The sequence below is a fragment of the Psittacula echo genome (assembly GCF_963264785.1).
Source record: "Psittacula echo genome assembly, chromosome: 3".
Lineage (NCBI taxonomy): Eukaryota > Metazoa > Chordata > Aves > Psittaciformes > Psittacidae > Psittacula > Psittacula echo.
In genome coordinates, this window is record NC_137736.1 from 92,379,497 (window position 1) to 92,398,552 (window position 19,056).

Here is a 19,056-nt window from a genome sequence, read left to right on the forward strand (position 1 = left end):
GGCTCCACTAAGGGCAAATTGTGCCTGAATAATCTAATGCCCTTCTATGATGAGGTGAATCATCTGTGAATAGAGAAGATGTATGAATACAATCTACCTCAACTTTTATAAGGCCTTTGATATGGTTTCCGCAACATACTTGCTAAACTTGACATATGGGTTTGGTGGATGAACTGCCAGATGGGTAAGGAATTGGCTGGCTAACCACATTCCAAGACTTGCAGTCAACTGTCCAATGTCCAAGTGGAAACCAGCAATGAGTGGTGTCCCTCAAGGGTCTGTACTGAGACCAATACCACTTAATATCTTCATAATGACATATACAGTGGATTGAGTGCACCCTCAGCAAATTTGCAAGAGACACCAAGTTGAGGGCTGCAGCTTCCTTAGCGTACTAAGGAAAAGAGATGACATCGGGAGGGACCTTTACAGGCTCAAGAGGTGGGCCTATGCGAAGCTCATAAAGTTCATCAAGGCCAAGTGCAAGGTCCTGCATGCAGGTCAGGGCATCCCCAGTACCAGTATGAGCTGAAGGATGAATCAACTGAGAGCAGCCCTTCAGAGAAGGACTTGGGGATGCTGGTGGATGAAAATTTGGTTGTGAGCTGGCAATTTGCACTTGAAGGAACAAAAGCACAAATACCTCTTTGATAAGTTTCTGGGGAAGCTGCAAGCTGCTTCTAAACATGGATCTGAAATTACTAAAACCGGCAAGGAAGAAAAGTGACATACTTTTAATTCAAAATTGACTAAAATGCAATAGCCTGGTGAAAGACAAGTCATGATATCCACCTAGAACAGACTAATAAAAAAAGGAAAGAGAAGAAAGGACAGGGCTGATCACTAGGAACTGTGACAGTTTCAGGAGGGCTGATAGCAGTGCTTTAGCATTGCTAATAAAAAGTACTTAGTCCATGATGCTAAAACACTAATATTTGCAATGTTTATAACTTCAGTTTTAATTTTGAAAGCTTCCTTTTATTTTCTAATTTTCTAACATGATAGTAACCTTCAGGGAATCATTTGTAAAAAATAAGCTGATTTTGAATGCTGTTAAATAATGCTACTTTGGTGTTCTTTCTTACGCTCATGCTCTGCCAGTATTTTAATGTTTGTGGAGCAAATGAAGAATTTCTAAACAGTGCCAGAGGGACATTGTGTTAATTCTTTGAGAGAGAAATTCCTTACAATTTTAGTATGCCTCAAGCACCGCTCGTTTATGATAAGGTCTTTGTAAAAGTGCAATAAAGATGATGGCTTAGTTAAAATCCTATCAATATACTTGGTTAGGAAATGAAAACCCCAGTCTTTCATGCATTGTGTTTAAATGAGTGCATCTTCCTATTCTTCCTTTACATAATTTCAATGTATATATAGGTAATCTGTTATGATGGTTTAATTTTTGGTGTAATTGTTTTTGAATATAGAAATATTGCTGGGATTAAAAGTCAACCCTCTCTGAAAGAAAGGAGAGTGAATATATATTGGGATGAACAAATAGCATTTCAGGTGTCTTTTTAAATTCAAGAGTAAATACAAATGTCTATGCTCTTGCATAACATGTAAAAGTACCTTCCACTAAATGTCTGCGTGTTTTGTGAAGGGAGTCAATAATACACAATGCTGAATAGATTATAAATTAAATAATCAGGATAAGCCATTTAAGATTCTTGTTGCAGACTCTGTGTTCCATCACATATTCTTTGCCTTTAGGTTTCAGCAAAGAGTTCTAATGGCATGTGGCACTAATATAGAGAAATGACTACGTAGTTTATTTTCCAGTGCCTGCTTTTGACTTCAACAGACAATTTGAAGTGCATGCAGGCAGCAAACTTGGAGCACAAGAATTTACCTGGCTATCCAGGAAAGAGGAGTTCAATTACCTTTTTGTGGACCTTTCATCACATGTGTAAAATATGGGTGTAAAGGAATCTGGTAATAGAATCATAGAATAGTTAGGGTTGGAAAAGACCTTAAGATCACCTAGTTCCAACGCCCCTGCCATGGGCAGGGACACCTCACACTAAACCACGTCACCCAAGGCTCTGTCCAACCTGGCCTTGATCACCACCCAGGATGGAGCATTCACAACTTCGCTGGGCAACCCATTCCAGTGCCTCACCACCCTAACAGTAAAGAACTTCTTAGTTATATCTAACCTGAACTTCCCCTATTTAAGTATGAACCCTTTACCCCTTGTCCTATTGCTACATGCCCTGATTAAGAGTCCCTCTCCAGCATCCTTGTAGGTCCTTTTCAGATACTGGAAGGCTGCTGTAAGGTCTCCACGCAGCTTCTCTTCTCCAGGCTGAACAGCCCCAACTTTCTCAGCCTGTCTTCATACAGCAGGTGCTCCAGTCCCCTGATCATCCTCGTGGCCTCCTCTGGACTTGTTCCAACAGTTCCATGTCCTTCTTATGTTGAGGACACCAGAACTGCACACAATACTCCAAGTGAGGTCTCACGAGAGCAGAGTAGAGGGGCAGGATCACCTCGTTCGACCTGCTGGTCACGCTCCTTTTGATGCAGCACAGGATACAGTTGGCTTTCTGGGCTGCGAGCGCACACTGCTGGCTCATGTTCATTTTCTCATCGACCAACACCCCCAAGTCCTTCTCTGCAGGGCTGCTCTGAATCTCTTCACCCAACCTTTAAGTGTGCCTTGGATTGCCCTGACGCAGGTGTAGACTGCCTGTCTTCTCTTCTGAGTTCTATAAGCTTCTTTTTTCCTTCTGAATTTTCTCTGCAGCTCTTTATCCATCCAAGTAGGTCTCCTGGCCCTCCTGCTGCACTTCCTTCTAGTTGGGATGCGACATTCCTGAGCTTGGAGCAGGTGATCCTTGAATATCAATCAACAGTTTTGGGCCCCCCTGCCATCTAGGGCTGTATCCCATAGAGCCTTACTAAGCAGGTTCCTGAAGAGGCCAAAGTCTGCTCTCTTGAAGTCTAGGGCAGTGATCTTACTGCACGCTCTTCTCACTGTCCTGAGGATCTTGAACTTGACCATCTCATGATCACTACAGCCAAAGCTGCCCTGGAGCGTCACATTTCCAACCAGCCCTTCCCTGTTGGTGAGCACAAGGTCAAGCATGGCACCTCTCCTTGTCAGCTCCTCTATTACTTGCAGAAGGAAGTTGTCTTCCACACAATAGAGGAACATCCTGGATTGCTTGTGGCAGGCCTTACCGTCCCTACAACAGATATTAGGGTGGTTGAAGTCCCCCATAATAACAAGGGCCTGTGAGCGTTAGGCCATTCCTATCTGTAGAGTGCTTCATCCACAGAGTCCTCTTGATCAGGTCTGTAACAGATCCCCACAACAGTATCCCCCATTGCAGTCCTCCTTTTGACCCTGACCCACAAGCTCATCAAGTGATGTTGGCTCATCACCCATCCCCAGACAGAGTTCCATACTCTCCAGCCTGTTACTGGCATAAATAGGTACACCTCCTCCCCATCTGCCTGGCCTCTCTTTCCTAAGGAGCCTATAATCAAAGCACAGCAGCACACCAGCAGCACTGTGACAGGAGCTTTAGATATGGCAGTATGTTATGTATCATAATTTTTTTTGCCCACTAAAACCTAATGGGATGGCATAGCTTTCTATTCCTGCTGATAAGGTCTTGTATGCATTCTGTCTGACAATGTGTATTTTGAGTGTGCTGTCTTTCCGGGCTATATAAATACATATTTTGAAAGCAGACAAGAATGTCCTCTTTTTAAAAGTTTCCTTTTCCAACAAGATCATTTTTTTCAGAAAGTAGGGTCCAAGGTTTCAGAGAGAGATGATATAGTGAATTGTGATGTTCTTCTTATTGCTGGTAATTTCAATATAGTAAATTGTAGCTGTGTTGATTTGTACTTCCATGTCACCTGAATTCTTAAATAAAATGTCACTCTTGATAAATTTAAAAAATAGCTGAAGATTGTTATAGATTCTGCCATGCCTTCCTATAATATTTTTAAAGTTAAGTATTCATTTACACTATGAGTTGTCTGAATCCTGATGTTTTCCACAGATGATGTGGATTCACAGTCATCCATTTATAAGTGTATTGAGCTTTCAGCCTGATATTGAACCTGGATGTTATACTGCTAACAGTTCTACTGGCTCCTACAAATGTTGTTATTATTTTCCTGACTTCTCTGGTGCCATACCCTTGACCTTCTATTTATTTGGTATATTATAATGATTCTGCTACCATGAGGTAAGAGCTACAGCTATTCTCCAGTTATTGTCAGGTAGAGTGCTTTTCCAGATGACAGTGTGGACAACATTTTCCTCTGAAAAGATAATAATTTTAGTTTTTCTCCTCTTGTTCATGGGCTTTTTGTGACCCAGAATGACAAAATTGATATCTGAAGACCTGGCTTTTTTTTTTTTTTTTTAATTCAATGTCCCATTAATCTTGTGAGATAAATGCTTGGCAGATTCTGAAGACAGAGTATGTTAAAACAGAGACAGTTATAATATTAATATAGTATGTAGTCAAAATGTAGTTTTTTTAAACATATATGGAAGTGCTACTCTGAAGAAGACAAGTACCATTATGTTCATTTCATATGAACAGATCAGAGAAGTAGTGGTACTTGCTCACATTTGTGCATGGGATTGCAAGGAGCCAAATTCACTTTCCTAATTTTCTATTAAAAAGGTAACTTGATGCTTAGTTAGCTCTGTCACAGAATCACAGAATTGCTGAGGTGGTAAGGGACCTCTAGAGTTCAGATAGTCCATCCCAGTCCTCATACAGAGTCAGCTATAGCAGGTTGCCCAGGAGGTTTAAACTCACTAGTCATTCTTTGAGCTTAACACGATTTTCCTACTTGGAATTTAGCATTTTAGAAGGTTAGACTCCACTGTTGGCAGTAATTTGTACTATGCCATCCTTTCCTCTTGTAGTTAAATACAGTTTGTTTTAATATTTCTTCTATGTTTGTCATCTAGGAAAACTCAATGAGCACAGAGTAGCAATCAATTAAAAATAAATAGGTGTCTCTGACAGTTTAAAGGAGTCCCAGAGAGGATGACAAGAGAATAGTACAAGACAATAAATAATTTATAGCTGGAGAAAATTAACCAAGAACCCCCAATTCCCTCTGTTCCCATATGCAGGTGCTCAATTACAGTACCTTTAAGCAGAGGCAGGAGACCAATAACCAAACATCTGTGACATAAATTGATTTAACTATTAGGGAAGAAAGTCTTGAAACATATAAACATACTGAAGTAACCAAACCAAATTACAATGTACATTTGCTTTGTATAATGCCTTTCATTATGCTATTTCCCAGAACTCCTCACATAATTAAATAATAGAAATGCTATAGATTATAAGTGAAATGCAGCAGCAGTAGAGAGATTTTCTAATGGAGGCACAGTATGCCATTATAAGCTAATCCAAAGAAGTGAAAATATTGGGAAGTCAGAGACAGAGAAATTCTGACAAAGATGAAAAATTAGCAAGTTAGGCCTTGTCACTGGACCGTTAAAGTAAATGGAAGTTATTGCATTGTCCTTAGAGGAAGAGTTATATCTCCAAAAGGTAACAAGGAGTTTGCCAAATGCAGTGTAAGCATTGATGGAAAAGCACGAAGACAATGACACTGATTGTTCAGAAGAGGGAACAGGAAGACGAGTAAACAGATATCTGAGATCCCCAAAGAATTTTGGAAATAGTTGCCTGTCTCATTACTGGTTTTCTTCATTTTGATGCCTGCATAATTAGATGAAACAAGTGAATTGAATTAACAGACCTAGTCCAGTTTAAAGAACAGACCTGACCTAGCAATGCAGTTCAAAATGGTTCCTAAATACCATGTTGATCCATATACATGTAGGAATAGTCTTTTCTATTCCATTTGTGTGAGGAGTGAAGGCGATAAGATTTGCATGAAAAAGAGTTTGGGAATGATCTCGGAGGCCTTGGTGCTTGACAAGCCCTGGGGCAATGAGTTGGAACTCTGAAGTACAAGGAAGGTAAACAAGCAAGCCTTGGGAGGATGGGCCAGGATGCAGTTGTGGCGGGAATCTCAGTTGGAGGCCAGAAGATGTGGGGGTTGTGAGAGGGTCTGCAACATTGTGATTGGACTATTTACCTGGAGAGTTTCACAGTGGCCAATGACATTGAATGTTGTATGTATGTGCCGGTTGGGAAAGTACCGAACAAGGGGATAAAAAGGGCTTTGTAACAATAAATGAGGATTTGAGTCTCTGCACCAACTTGAGTCTGTGTCGTGAAATGCCACACATTTGTACTTCTGCTGTTTTATAAAGCAGTAGTCATGAATTCATCTGCACACTACTTGTGAGTTTTGATACTCCCAGGGCTAATTCAGTGGATTGCTCATCTGATTGCTTCAATGTTAAAACACAGTCTGGCTGCCACTGCCGCTACTGCTATTGAAGACCAATTCCATTTGAATCCTGAAAAATTAGGTAGGTAATAGCTTATGTAATGTAGCTGTATTTAATAACTTATTTTGATGTTTTTTTTAATTGACTAAGAAAGGTAGTCATACCTACATCTTTTTAATATATGTTGACTTTACATAGACATGCAATTAAATTCAAACCTTCCTAATTTGTTTAGATGATGTCATTTATGATTTTAGTTCAATATTACTTTGGGCAGGTTCTTCAAAAACATTCCATAAGACTCAGTGATCTGTCATTTTTGCTTTGCATTGCTGTTTCTACATTCAAAACACCTTTTCCTAATCTCCCATTTTTTTATTTACATGAAGGTGGACAATTCATTTTTCTGGTAAGATATAGTTCTTTTTCAGTCCTTTCTAAGGATCCTGGAGTGAACCATGCCTCTCTCTTCTTGATATAGCTTATAAAACTTTTAGGTAAAATGGGGCCTTGGTAGTTGTCATCCAAACAGAACTATTGTACTGATGTAGTCAAAAGATTTATTTCTACACTATTCCGTTTGTGAATCTCATTAATAGATTCATTTGAATAAAAAAAGGTTATGACCTGTAGCTGGTGAAGGTACAAGAACCAAATACCTATAATTTGACACAAATGATAGTCCTCTACTCTGCTCTCGTGAGGCCTCACTTGGAGTATTGTGTGCAGTTCTGGTGTCCGCAACATAAAAAGGACATGGAACTGTTGGAACAAGTCCAGAGGAGGGCCACGAGGATGATCAGGGGACTGGAGCACCTCCCAAATGAAGATAGGCTGAGAAAGTTGGGGCTGTTCATCCTGGAGAAGAGAAGGCTGCGTGGAGACCTCATAGCAGCCTTCCACTATCTGAAGGGGGCCTATAAGGATACTGGGGAGAGACTATTCATTAGGGACTGTAGTGACAGGACAAGGGGTAACGGGTTTAAACTTCAACAGAGGAAGTTTAGATTGGATATAAAGAAGTTCTTTACTGAGAGGGTGGTGAGGCACTAGAATGGGTTGGCCAGGGAAGTTGCAAATGCTCCATCCAGGGTGGTGTTCAAGGCCAGGTTGGACAGAGCCTTGGGTGACATGGTTTAGTGTGGGGTGTCCCTGCTCATGGCAGGGGGATTGGAACTAGATGATCTTAAGTTCCTTTCCAACCCTAACTATTCTATGATTCTATAATTAAAAACATACAGAAAAAGGGTAAACTACTGTCAGAACAGCTTATTTTTGAGGGATGCAGGTGACCGCTCAAGATGAGATTCAGCAGGCACAGGTCTCCTACATTAACAGACTTCATGTCCACAGGCAGACTAGATGAGTATTAGTAATGTTTTATTAAATGCACTTTCACCAGTTTTGTGATTATTTTTTATAAGTATTAAATATCTTTAATTTATAATAGGAGCTTCAGGATGTAACTTAACAGTCTCCACATCTTTACTTTCCAGCATAATTTATTTTCACTTGTTTTAGTAATGTCAGTATGTTGCTTTTCGTAATAATACATACTTCATATCCTTCAAAACGTAGATCTACTTATATCATTTGTTTAATTTAAAAAATATTTTAAAATTTCTTCAACCTTTCTGTTGCTCTTTGTAAAATTTCCTTCATATTGAAGAGCATGCAATTTCACAATTAACTTGTTATTCTCCTTTTAACAGTAGATCAATTTTGTTCATTTTACCTAAATAAAAAAAAGAAAGCATCTTTTAATTTTATTTGGCATTTTCAAGCAAGGTTTCGATGACACTTGTGTATGAAATTAAGACTCTATAATTGCTTGTATGTAGTTAGAGATTCTAAATGACTCTTTTGCTATAGATTTTTCTTTCACACGAGAACCTTTCAAAAATTGTCCTTACAAGTTCAGTTTCAAGAGGTACTAGGGACCTAAAACAAGACTTGTGAAATCTCAAAAAACATGTATATTTTAAGTGTGGGTCCAGGCACTTCTCCAGACTTACATGGTGTCATTTTTGACTGATTCTGGAACGCAGTAGAAGCATTCTTGTAATTTCATTCCTCTTCTTGCAGCATTAATGGGCCAGGTCATGAAATGGCCCTGAATTTATCAATTAGAAGTCCATTTTATACCTATATTCCAAAAAGTTCTTGGGATGATGCCATATGGTGAATATGGAATTGATAAGTTGGTTCAGGCTATTTTCTTGAGCTGAATACTATGTGCTGCAGGTCACTTTGAATACATATAGAACAGATCAATATGTATTTTTAGGATTCATTGAAGTCATGTGGGGTGTAATGGACTTAACATGTGTGGAGTGTTTGCCAAGGAACATGTATTATCCTTCCTGTGGACCTGCTCTCCACTGAGCAGTGCAAATGTACACTCCAGCCAGTATTGTTATGTAAAAAAATCTTTGCTTAGTATCTGCCTGTATGTAAAAATGTCTAAAATTCAATGTTCATGCCCAGTCTGGAACATCTTTATTGTTCTCATTTCTTCTTTTCGTGCATACCCAGAACTGCTTAGGCTAAGAGCATCCACCTATGTCTTATTGTTGAATCTGCTTTCTTTTTAAAGTCTGACTGGAAGAAGTATTTTCCTTCTCACTTTTCTCTCCCCTTGTAGGTAGGGCTACCTCCATCATTGCTGGAGAAAAAAATGATCTTAGTCCTGACTTTTTAGCAGAAAGGAGATAAAAGCCGGCATTGTCACCTGCCAGGAGTGCCACTTAAAAACTCAATTTACCGTGTATGCAGCAAAGGGTGAGTCAAGTGGAGTTAGGGGGAGATACAAATACATGTTCCTGTCAGTGCTGTATCACTGTAACATTGCAGAACTGCAGGAAATGTGCAGGATCAGGAAGAGAACTCTAAGGAAGAATAGTTCCATAGTCCAGTCATTGAAGCAGCCCCCTACCAGGGAATCATCACAGGTTCTTGTCTACCAGCTTTTGTTTATGTATTTCATATGGAGTAGTCATTGGGCAAACCCAACAAAGAATTTTGAATGAACAGAAGAGAATTCCTTGGAGTTCAGGAGGGCTTAAGCCCATGTTTTTCTCATGGCAAACACTGTACTTATACCAAAATGTAAATGTACCATAAGCCATATCCAGGTTATCTCAGTCTTTGAAAGAACAATAATTGCAGTCTAGGTCTAGGAGAGAATTTCAGACCTGAATCCAAAATGAAGAAGTGTGCTTAGGTTTTTGAGACTCCAGTTCCAGACACAGCGCTGGATTTCAGAAAAGTTTAGTGATCAGCATTTCTTTGCGTTTTAGTTTCAGTTTCTTGTTCGTCACATAGGTTTTTCTTATTACCCTTCCGAGATACTGTTCACGCCTTGTAAAGATGTCAGTATTTAGCTCTGAGATTAGAATTGCACTCTGGGAACCAGGCCTAAAATTAAATTTTAAGGTGTACCTAAGTTAGATAGGCACTTAATTCATCTGTTGTATCTAGTCATCATTATGCTCAACAACTTATGACACAAAAGAAGTGGTATGCAAAAGATTGCCCACACAATATTTGTGGAGGAAGACAGTGCCTCCCTGTTTCAAGAGTGATTCATAATACCTAGTTCGTGCAGTTTGACTCATCTGCTTGGTAAGAATAGGTGTTTCTGATCTCATTAGGAAACAGCTTTTATCCTGAGAGCTTTTCTGTCACATCTTCAATTTCTCATCAGCTATTAAATTTCATTGCTTGATTTAAATTGTATGATTTAACAATACATATCCATATTTATGATTTCCCAATCAAAATTCTAGAATTAGTACCAGTTGTATATTGTTCATATTTGGTATCTTTGAGGTGCCTCATATTCTCAACTTAGTTTTTACAATGTCATGAAGTGGTAACAGATTTCCTTTCTTTGGTGGATAATTTCTTGGTTTTCTTTGGGTTTGGGTTTGTTTTTTTTTTTCAGTCTACAGCCAGTTAACTTGAATTATGTCAGTATCTTTTGTGTTTGCTTTAAGTAGCTGGACAAAGAGCTTAGAAAAGCATTGGAATAGGACCCCAGGCAGCCAAGGCCATGGAGTGGGACTGCTCCGTTCTTTCTTTAAAACATACTAAAAGATAACAAAATCAATCTTTATATGTTTCAGTCTTTAAAGCTGTTGGTTTTTTCAGAAATACAACAAACAAAACCCCCCAAAATAAACTCACACTAGGAAAAAGGGTCTTGCTTTTCAGCCAGCAACTCTTAAATTGAGCTATTTGTATACAGTCTGGATCCCTCTTGTTCATCTCTGTTATAAGAAAGTTCCTTGGTTTTATTCTAAGTCTCTCAGTTCCATGTATATTTAAAATTCCCCATTTTCTGTGTTTTCCTCTTGACTCCTTCGCTGTGTATTTCACATATTTCTTGCAGTGGAGCTTGCTGAGTCACTCTTGAGAAAAGGCCAAGTTTTGTGGGGCAGGAGTCAATCTGGTCCAGTGTAAAACAGGCGTAACAAGGCACAAAGGCAAACTTCCTCCCTAAGCCCCAGCTACTTCAATTTTTAGCAAGCAACATAATGCTCACATAGTAAATTATAGCAAATTAATAGCATAAATATTCTTTTTGTTACAAAAGCTCACATATTTATCTACAAATTTAGTTAATTTTTCTTTGCTTTACTTTTGACTGCTTGGGGAGAAATCTTGAGCTTAGAGCTTAAATTTGCCCTATGGCAAACACACGTTTGGTTTTTGTTTCCCCAGAAAATAACAGACAAAGACTGGAAAAGACATGTTTGGGGTTCTTTTCCCTAAGAAGCTAAAAAGAAGGAACTTCTCAAAAACTAACAAAAAAAACTTGAAAAAGGAATTTTTATGGGTGGAAAGAATTCTCTTCTGAAAATTGGGATTTGTTGCTGGGTTTTTGGTTTGGGATTTTTGGTTTTTCTTTTATTTTTGTATTTTCTTTTTACTAGATAAACCACATTTCTCTATGTAGAAACATTTCCTTTTGTTCTCCTAAATCTCTACTGTAGTAATAGCAAACGTATGTTGCAGCTATGTTATAAGCAAACAAGAATATTCAGTAGTGAGGTGCAGTGTTTCAGTGTTTTTCAAAATGAGTAGCTATTTGAATAATGCAGAATTTCTGCTTTCCTACTTAAAAAAAATAAAAACTGAATTTTCATAACAACTTTACTCCGGTGTTCTCTAAAATGGTATTTCTTTAAATTACATCATCTAAAGAAGTGCATCCCTTAGCAGCAATAGAAGCTTTTGAAAGTCTTAGCTATGTTGACCAAACCATTACTCATGAAGAGACAAAGAAAAAGCAATTTTCTGCTTCTTGCTTTTGCTTATGTTTATGAACATATACATATCAAGCATATCAAACCAAATAAATATACATTACATAGAAACATGTAACACTGAGAGGGTATTCTGTCTGCAGTCTGGCCACATAAACCCAGCCATGACATTATGCTGATGTTAAACTAGTAGGCACAACCACCTATATGAAGAAAAACCTTGCTGATTCACTCCGTCTCTGCCAATGATCTGGCGAGAGGATCAGTGATTTTTGACTCCTGATGAGATGACTGAAGCTCTCAAAGCTTGTTTTGAGAAGGGAAAAATCAAAGGACAATTTTACTGAGTTTTGCAAAATGCTAGATTCCAAAATGATGGAGTTACAAAGGATTTATTTTTCCTTTAAGAAAATAGGCAAAATGTCAGAATTCGCTCTTGAGCATCCTACATTTAAGCAAATAAATATGCAGGATCTTGACATGAATTGCAAAGTAGGGATTTTAGAATCTGAATACACATCCAACCTTGCAGATGTACTCCAAACTATGATGGGACCAGCCCAAATCCCCAGAATATAACATCTGAATTTGTAAGTGGAACTACAGCTAGATCCGAGTTTGAGTGGAACCCATCTGGATTTTGAAATCACATTACATGAGTGTATGAGGCAGGTGTGAGAGTGGAATGCTTGATGAGGATTGCTATCACCCTGAAACAAAGTACATTTTATAAACATGTATGCTCAAGTAAAATCTTGACAGGTGGCACCCTAATGGGAGTTTGAACCTGCAGAAAATTGCCAGCTTTAACTTCCACACTGTTTGTAAAAACAAACCGACAGACCTGACTGGCTTTTCTTGACATAGCTTTAAAGCAGGGCATTGTTTCAGCGTGCATTAGCATTACACATGCAATTGCAATACACGCTTGATTTAAAGTTTTTTTGTTTCCAGGGTTTTGAATTTTGGTTGTGGTTTTTTGCTTGTTTGGGATTTTTTCCTCCTTCTTTGTCACTGATGGTTCAGAACCTGCTCCTGCTCATCATTCTTTTTTAATCTGGCCCAGTGATGAAATACACAACTGGGGCAAGCTTGGCAGTACAAGGATCCAGATGCTAAACTCCAGGATTAATTTCTCTAGTGAGGCATCTGGGAGTCAGATCCTCTCCCCTGGATTTCCTGGCAGCTTGGTTTAACCCCCAGCAATCCAAAAGGCTCATTTTTCTATTAGTCTGGGAGTTCAGTTATCCTGGCAGATGAAGGACTGCCAGATTGACTTTGTCAAATGAAGGAATTTGTATCTGAATATCAGTGCCTTTATTTTTCCCAGAGATGGGAGCTCAGTCATTGAAGACTTCTGTATTTGGTAATGATTCTTTCCTTTGGCATCTTCCTCAGTGTGACAATAGAAGTAAGTTGACATTCGCAATGAAAACAGTGAAGGGGAAGGAAGAAAATTCAGCAGTGATACAGTGACATTAAAACCGGGAATGCAATTCTGAGTTACAAAGACTGAAAAATCAAAGTAGCTTCATTAATATAGAATTGTGAAATCACTGTAAAAGACATCAGGTCAGCATCATTGACCTACACCTCTTGACCTTTTTCTTCTTCTTCTTTTTTTTTTCTTTTTTAAGAAGCAGTCTTCTTTTATACTTGATAACTGGGAAATAATTTGCAACAGAACTGCAGAATGAAGAAATCTTACCTTCTTCTGCAGTACTAGTTCATGGAAAGTAAGCCCTAAATATTAAAGTCAATTCAACTTCCAAATTATATATATTATAGGTTCATTGACTACTAGTCATTAGAAGCCCTAAAGCAGTATAAACACATGTGTTTCCAGTGATAGTATGACAGTAATACATTGGCTTTTTAAAAATAACTTTTTTTTATCAAGCAATACAGGTGGAAGGTACGTTACATACTAGGTGACAAGCATGTCATTTCACAAAAATATTATTAGGGATAAAATTAAGATGAACGAGAATGAAAGTGTAACTACTACAGAAAAATTCTTAATGAGTACTTATATGTAATAGTGAATGCAGAGTTTCACATTAGAGAACAGTTCCTTTTATGTTACTTTATATAAATATATATATTATATATATATATATAAACGTATGCTAATAGCATACGTTTTTGTAATCACATCAACTACTGATGAAAACAAAACCACAAAAGCTCCAAATGTGTGAGAACATCTCAAAAACAAGCAGGGTTATGTTCAAATATTTTTTCCTTTTTCAGCTAATGGGTCATTCAAACCCATTTTATAATATCTACTGGGCTGCATCAAGAGGAGCGTGACCAGCAGGTTGAAGGAGGTGATCCTGCCCCTCTACTCTGCTCTCGTGAGACCTCACTTGGAGTATTGTGTGCAGTTCTGGTGCCCTCAACATAAGAAGGACATGGAACTGTTGGAACAAGTCCAGAGGAGGGCCACGAGGATGATCAGGGGGCTGGAGCACCTCCCGTATGAAGATAGGCTGAGAAAGCTGGGGCTGTTCAGCCTGGAGAAGAGAAGGCTGCATGGAGACCTCTTAGCAGCCTTCCAAGTATGCCCATGGCAGGGGGGTTGGAAATAGATGATCCTAAGGTCCTTTCCAACCCTAGCTATTCTATGATTCTATGCTTCCATGATCTGAGGGGGCCTATAAGGATGCTGGAGATGGACTCTTCGTTAGGGACTGTAGTGACAGGACAAGGGGTAACGGGTTCAAACTTCAACAGGGGAAGTTTAGATTGGATATAAGGAAGAAATTCTTTCCTGAGAGGGTGGTGAGGCACTGGAATGGGTTGCCCAGGGAGGTTGTGAGTGCTCCATCCTTGACGGTGTCCAAGGCCAGGTTGGATGAGGCCTTGGGTGGCATGGTTTAGTGTGAGGTGTCCCTGCCCATGGCAGGGGGGTTGGAACTAGATGATCTTAAGTTCCTTTCCAACCCTAACTATTCTATGATTCTATGATTCTAATACAAGTTGTGTAGTACAGTTGACATGCTGGAGGGAAAGGATGTTATCCAGAGGGACCCCTCTACTCTGCTCTTGTGAGACCCCATCTGCAGTACTGCATCCAGATCTGGGACCCCCAACACAAGAAGGATGTGGACCTGTTGGAGTGAGTCCAGATGATCAGAGAGCTGGAGCATCTCTCCTATAGAAACAGGCTGAGAACTGTTCAGCCTGGGAAAGAGAAGGCTACAGAGATACCTCAGAGCAGATTTCCAGCACCTAAAAGGGGCTACAAGAAATCTGGAGAAGGAGTTTTTACAAGGGCATGTAATGATAGGACAAGGGGGAATGGCTTTGAACTGACAGAGGGGAGATTAAGATCAGGTACAAGGACGAAGTTCTCTACCATGAGGTGGTGAGACACTGGAACTGGTTGACCAGAGCAGTTGTGGATGCCCTGGAAGTAACCAAGGCCAGGTTGGACGGGGCTTTAAGCAACCTGGTCTAGTGGAAGGTGTCACTGTCCATGGCAGGGGGGTTGGAACTAGATGATCTTTAAGGTTCCTTCCAACCCAAACCATTCTATGATTCTATGAATACTAACTTTAAAAGAGGAAATTCAGCAAGCTCTGTAGAACAATGGGAAAAACTGGAAGTGAAAAAGAAAAATAACTCCACAATCAATGTTTTCAACACAGAGACAGAAGGTGATCTTAAACGGTAAATTTATTTTAAAAGATTTATTCTGTTGCTTCTAATAATATTATTGACCAAACAAACCAGAAGTGCTCTATGGGAGAGAAGTTACAATACAGCTCTGGCAGAAGAGGGACAAGACTACAATTTGGGATTTCTTCTAGGAAACTAGATGACTACATTCTACCCAGAGTGTAGAAATAAATCTGTTATTCTGAAGGCAGTGAATGAGTTTATGCTCATTGTTTCCTCATTTCTGCTAGCACAATTCAGCTAGCATGCAGTCAAAGTCAAATGGGTTTTATTTAAGAGATGATAAATATGTGTATGCTGTGCAAGTAGTGTGTTTGTTTATGTGTTGATCTGAAAAGTGATCTGAGAGTTTTTGGCTTCAATCAAGCTCTAATATGATGCCAAGATCCATGACTTGTGGTTCACTGATGGGAAATCAGGTCTTACAGTTTTCCATGAACAATCAATTACATGCTCTTGATTAGAGAATTTTGGACTATGGCTTTGGTCAAGGCCTTGTCAAGTGAAATAGACCCAAGAAATGATGGATCAGCAGAGGGATTAAAGTCTGGTCTAAAGAAATACATTGAGGTGTCTCTGGGAATAATCAGACTTTTACTCCAATTAAGGAAAAGTCAGCAATACTATATATGTGAAAAGAACATGAATAGTCTCTACTGAGTGTTCATGTCACCTTGTAAAATCAGATTATTTTGGCTATTATTATTTGGCTAGATTATAAAGGCAGGATCCTTTACAAAAGGTATGCTGCAAAGTGGTACTAAGTTACCTTATAGCATTTCTTATCCCTACCCACCCCCTTATCCCTAAGCACTGCCATCATGGATGAGACCTTGACCCTATGGAAATCAAAGGCAAAAGTCCCACTGGTTCTTCTGGGGCCATAATTACATTGTTTTACCTTATAATCCAATTTTATTTGTTTTGCAGTAGAGGTATCTTTGCAGACTAGGTTGAATGGAGGAAAGAAACTCCAATGCTTCTTACTGAAAGGGGTTTAACAGTTCATTGTTTAGTTTTGCAGAATCTGTAGTTTTAGTGATTCATAGCCAGTATCAGGTATAATAAAGCAGAAATAACAGCTTACAAAATTTTGGTGGGAAAGAAGCCCCATGATTTGTAAGTTTTAGTTTTTGGGGTTTTTTTGGCCTTTCTGTCAAAACTGCTGCAACTTGCATTGATTTTCACTTTAAAGCATCCTGGCAATAGTGCTGGAGAACTTGCAGAGAATATAAAGTCTCAGGCAGAATACTCCTCTTAAGGGGGTAACTTCTATCAAATAATAGGAGAAAAAACCTTGTAACTTTTTAAGTCCTGTTTTTGGAGTTTGTAACAGAAGGCATGTGGTTCATCATGTCATGATAGTGAATTATGCTAGATATTTGAATCATTGCAGTAACTATTTAGCAGTGAGGTTCGTAAAAAAGAGGACACAGGTGGTGTTATCACAGTAGAATTATTTAATTTAGACATGTCATTTTTAAAATAACAATATGAAAGTTCATTTAGCATGTCATTAAGGAATATAATCTCATTGTTTAATTTAGAGTTAGAGATTGTATGTTGTCTCTAAACAATGTTGATATTAGGCTTTTATTCATTATATGGGTACTGCTGATATTCTTGCTTGGCAAATTGCTACTGTGAGACTCTGGTAGATCAATTTAATTTTCAGGGAAACCTTGCTACAAAAGAAAGCTAGCATATGATTAATCCACAGAAGCCTGTAAAAGCTGTAGGAACTCTTCTTGAGAGACATAAATTACTTCTTTTATCCAAATAGATAAACAAATTGGTTTGAAAAAAGGAACATTCAGAACAAAAGAAAACAAGCCAGTCATTTTTCATTGAAAACCTGTAAAATTTTATACCAAACTGACATTTATTTTATCATATTCGTGTCTGTTCCTAAAATATTTGAGAATCTTGATATGGTTTTAAATTAGATGCTTGCAGATATGGGGTTTTGTCATACTGGTTGAAAAGCACTAGTTCATCTGACAAAGCAGTTATACAACAGTATGCTTATAGAAGAATAGGAAGGTATGGTGCCTAACTATCAGTAAGTAGGCCTGAATTTTATGAAAGGATACTTACATGACATCTCTGTGGCTGTTAAAATTGCTTCTCCTAACGTTTTATGATATTCTGTACAGAACAACAGTCTTTCCTTTTCAAAGTTTTATCAAAATATGAAGTTGTTTCTGACCAATAAAACTATATAATGAAGTGTGCCCTTGGTATCTAGAAACTAGAGGCAACAGCCTAAGAGATGAAAAACTTTGGAAATTTTTTTACTATTTTTTCAGTTTTATATTCTAGAAATTGAAAGGGCTTTTGGATGTATGTTTTAACAGCATTGTCCTTACTGTGTTCCACCTGGGAGTGATTATCAGTGAAAAATGTTACTTACAAATTATTCCTGAGCAAATGATTACATTGCAACTCCTTCTCTTCCATAGCTTTTATTTGGACTTTAGTAGACTGGGTCGTCTTTTTGGTGAGTCAAGTGCTGTTAAAGCTTGTTGAGTTCTGTATGCTCTAAAACTGCATTTTTTCTCTAATTCACCCTGGAAGTCTTCAAAACTATGTAGATGAGGTCTCTAGTGACATGGTTTAGTGGTGGACTTGGCAGTCCGGAGGTAAAGGTTGAACTTGATGATCTGAAAGTTCTTTTCCAACCTAGTTGATTCTATGATTCTGATTCTAATTCTCTTGATATATGGAATCAACTGCAGAATGTGAAAGTAAAAGTGTATGAGATACGTATGGCATGTTTTTTTCTTAGGAAAACAGATTTGACAGTCAAGGGAATTTCTTTGAGTGTTTAGGCTTGACAATACATATCTGCAGAACACCCTTTAGTAAACTTTGTAATTGAAGCTTTGCTTGAAAACTGCAGCAGAAGTTGTGTTCTTATGTTCTTTTTTTTATTTTTTTTTTTACAGACATCTAATCTAAAGCTATGAGGCTAATAAAATTATTATTTATAAGGGTGTTACTGTGCTTTATACTCTAAAAATATTAACCTATAGGAAACAGTGTAAAAGATCTATTCAGAAGAAAAATTATCATCAATACCATGCCCACATATGATCAACTATTGCCAAAATATTCTTTTTGTTTTTGTGCATGTGTTTGTGTCATTTTGTTCTTTTTAGATGTCATTATTAGGGTATCTATGTTCTGGCTGTGCCATTTTTCAGGAGTGAGTGTGTCTGAATAATGTGAATGATATGCTTATTTCTAACAAAATTCATGTAAAAACCTACATGAAGTTTTTAATTTAATAAAAGATACATAATTTTATTATCACATTAAACTAATAGATGTTAGGAACATCTGGTATAAAAATATAAAGGAAATGACAGAGGCTGTTTCGTCCTAATGACAATATCCATATATGTATCTCTTAAAAAAAAAAGGTTTTTCTCTGCCTTCCTTTAACCCTGCATTTTCCTATTGCCTTGCCAGTTTTGCAGCCACTTCACCTCCATGGCCCATAGTTATCCTGTTGTCAAGGGAATGCAGTTCTTTCTCTTTTATCCCTTCAATCTGAGGAAATACTAGGTGATAGAAAAAAGTATTGTTATTAATTCTGAATTACATGAACTTGTGCTCTATACTATTAATTTTTATTAGTATGATTTAGAGTATCAAATTCTCTGTTGAGGTTTGTATTGGTCAATTCTCATTAATTTCATTTATCCATTACTCCTTTAAAAAAATCTACAAATAACATCT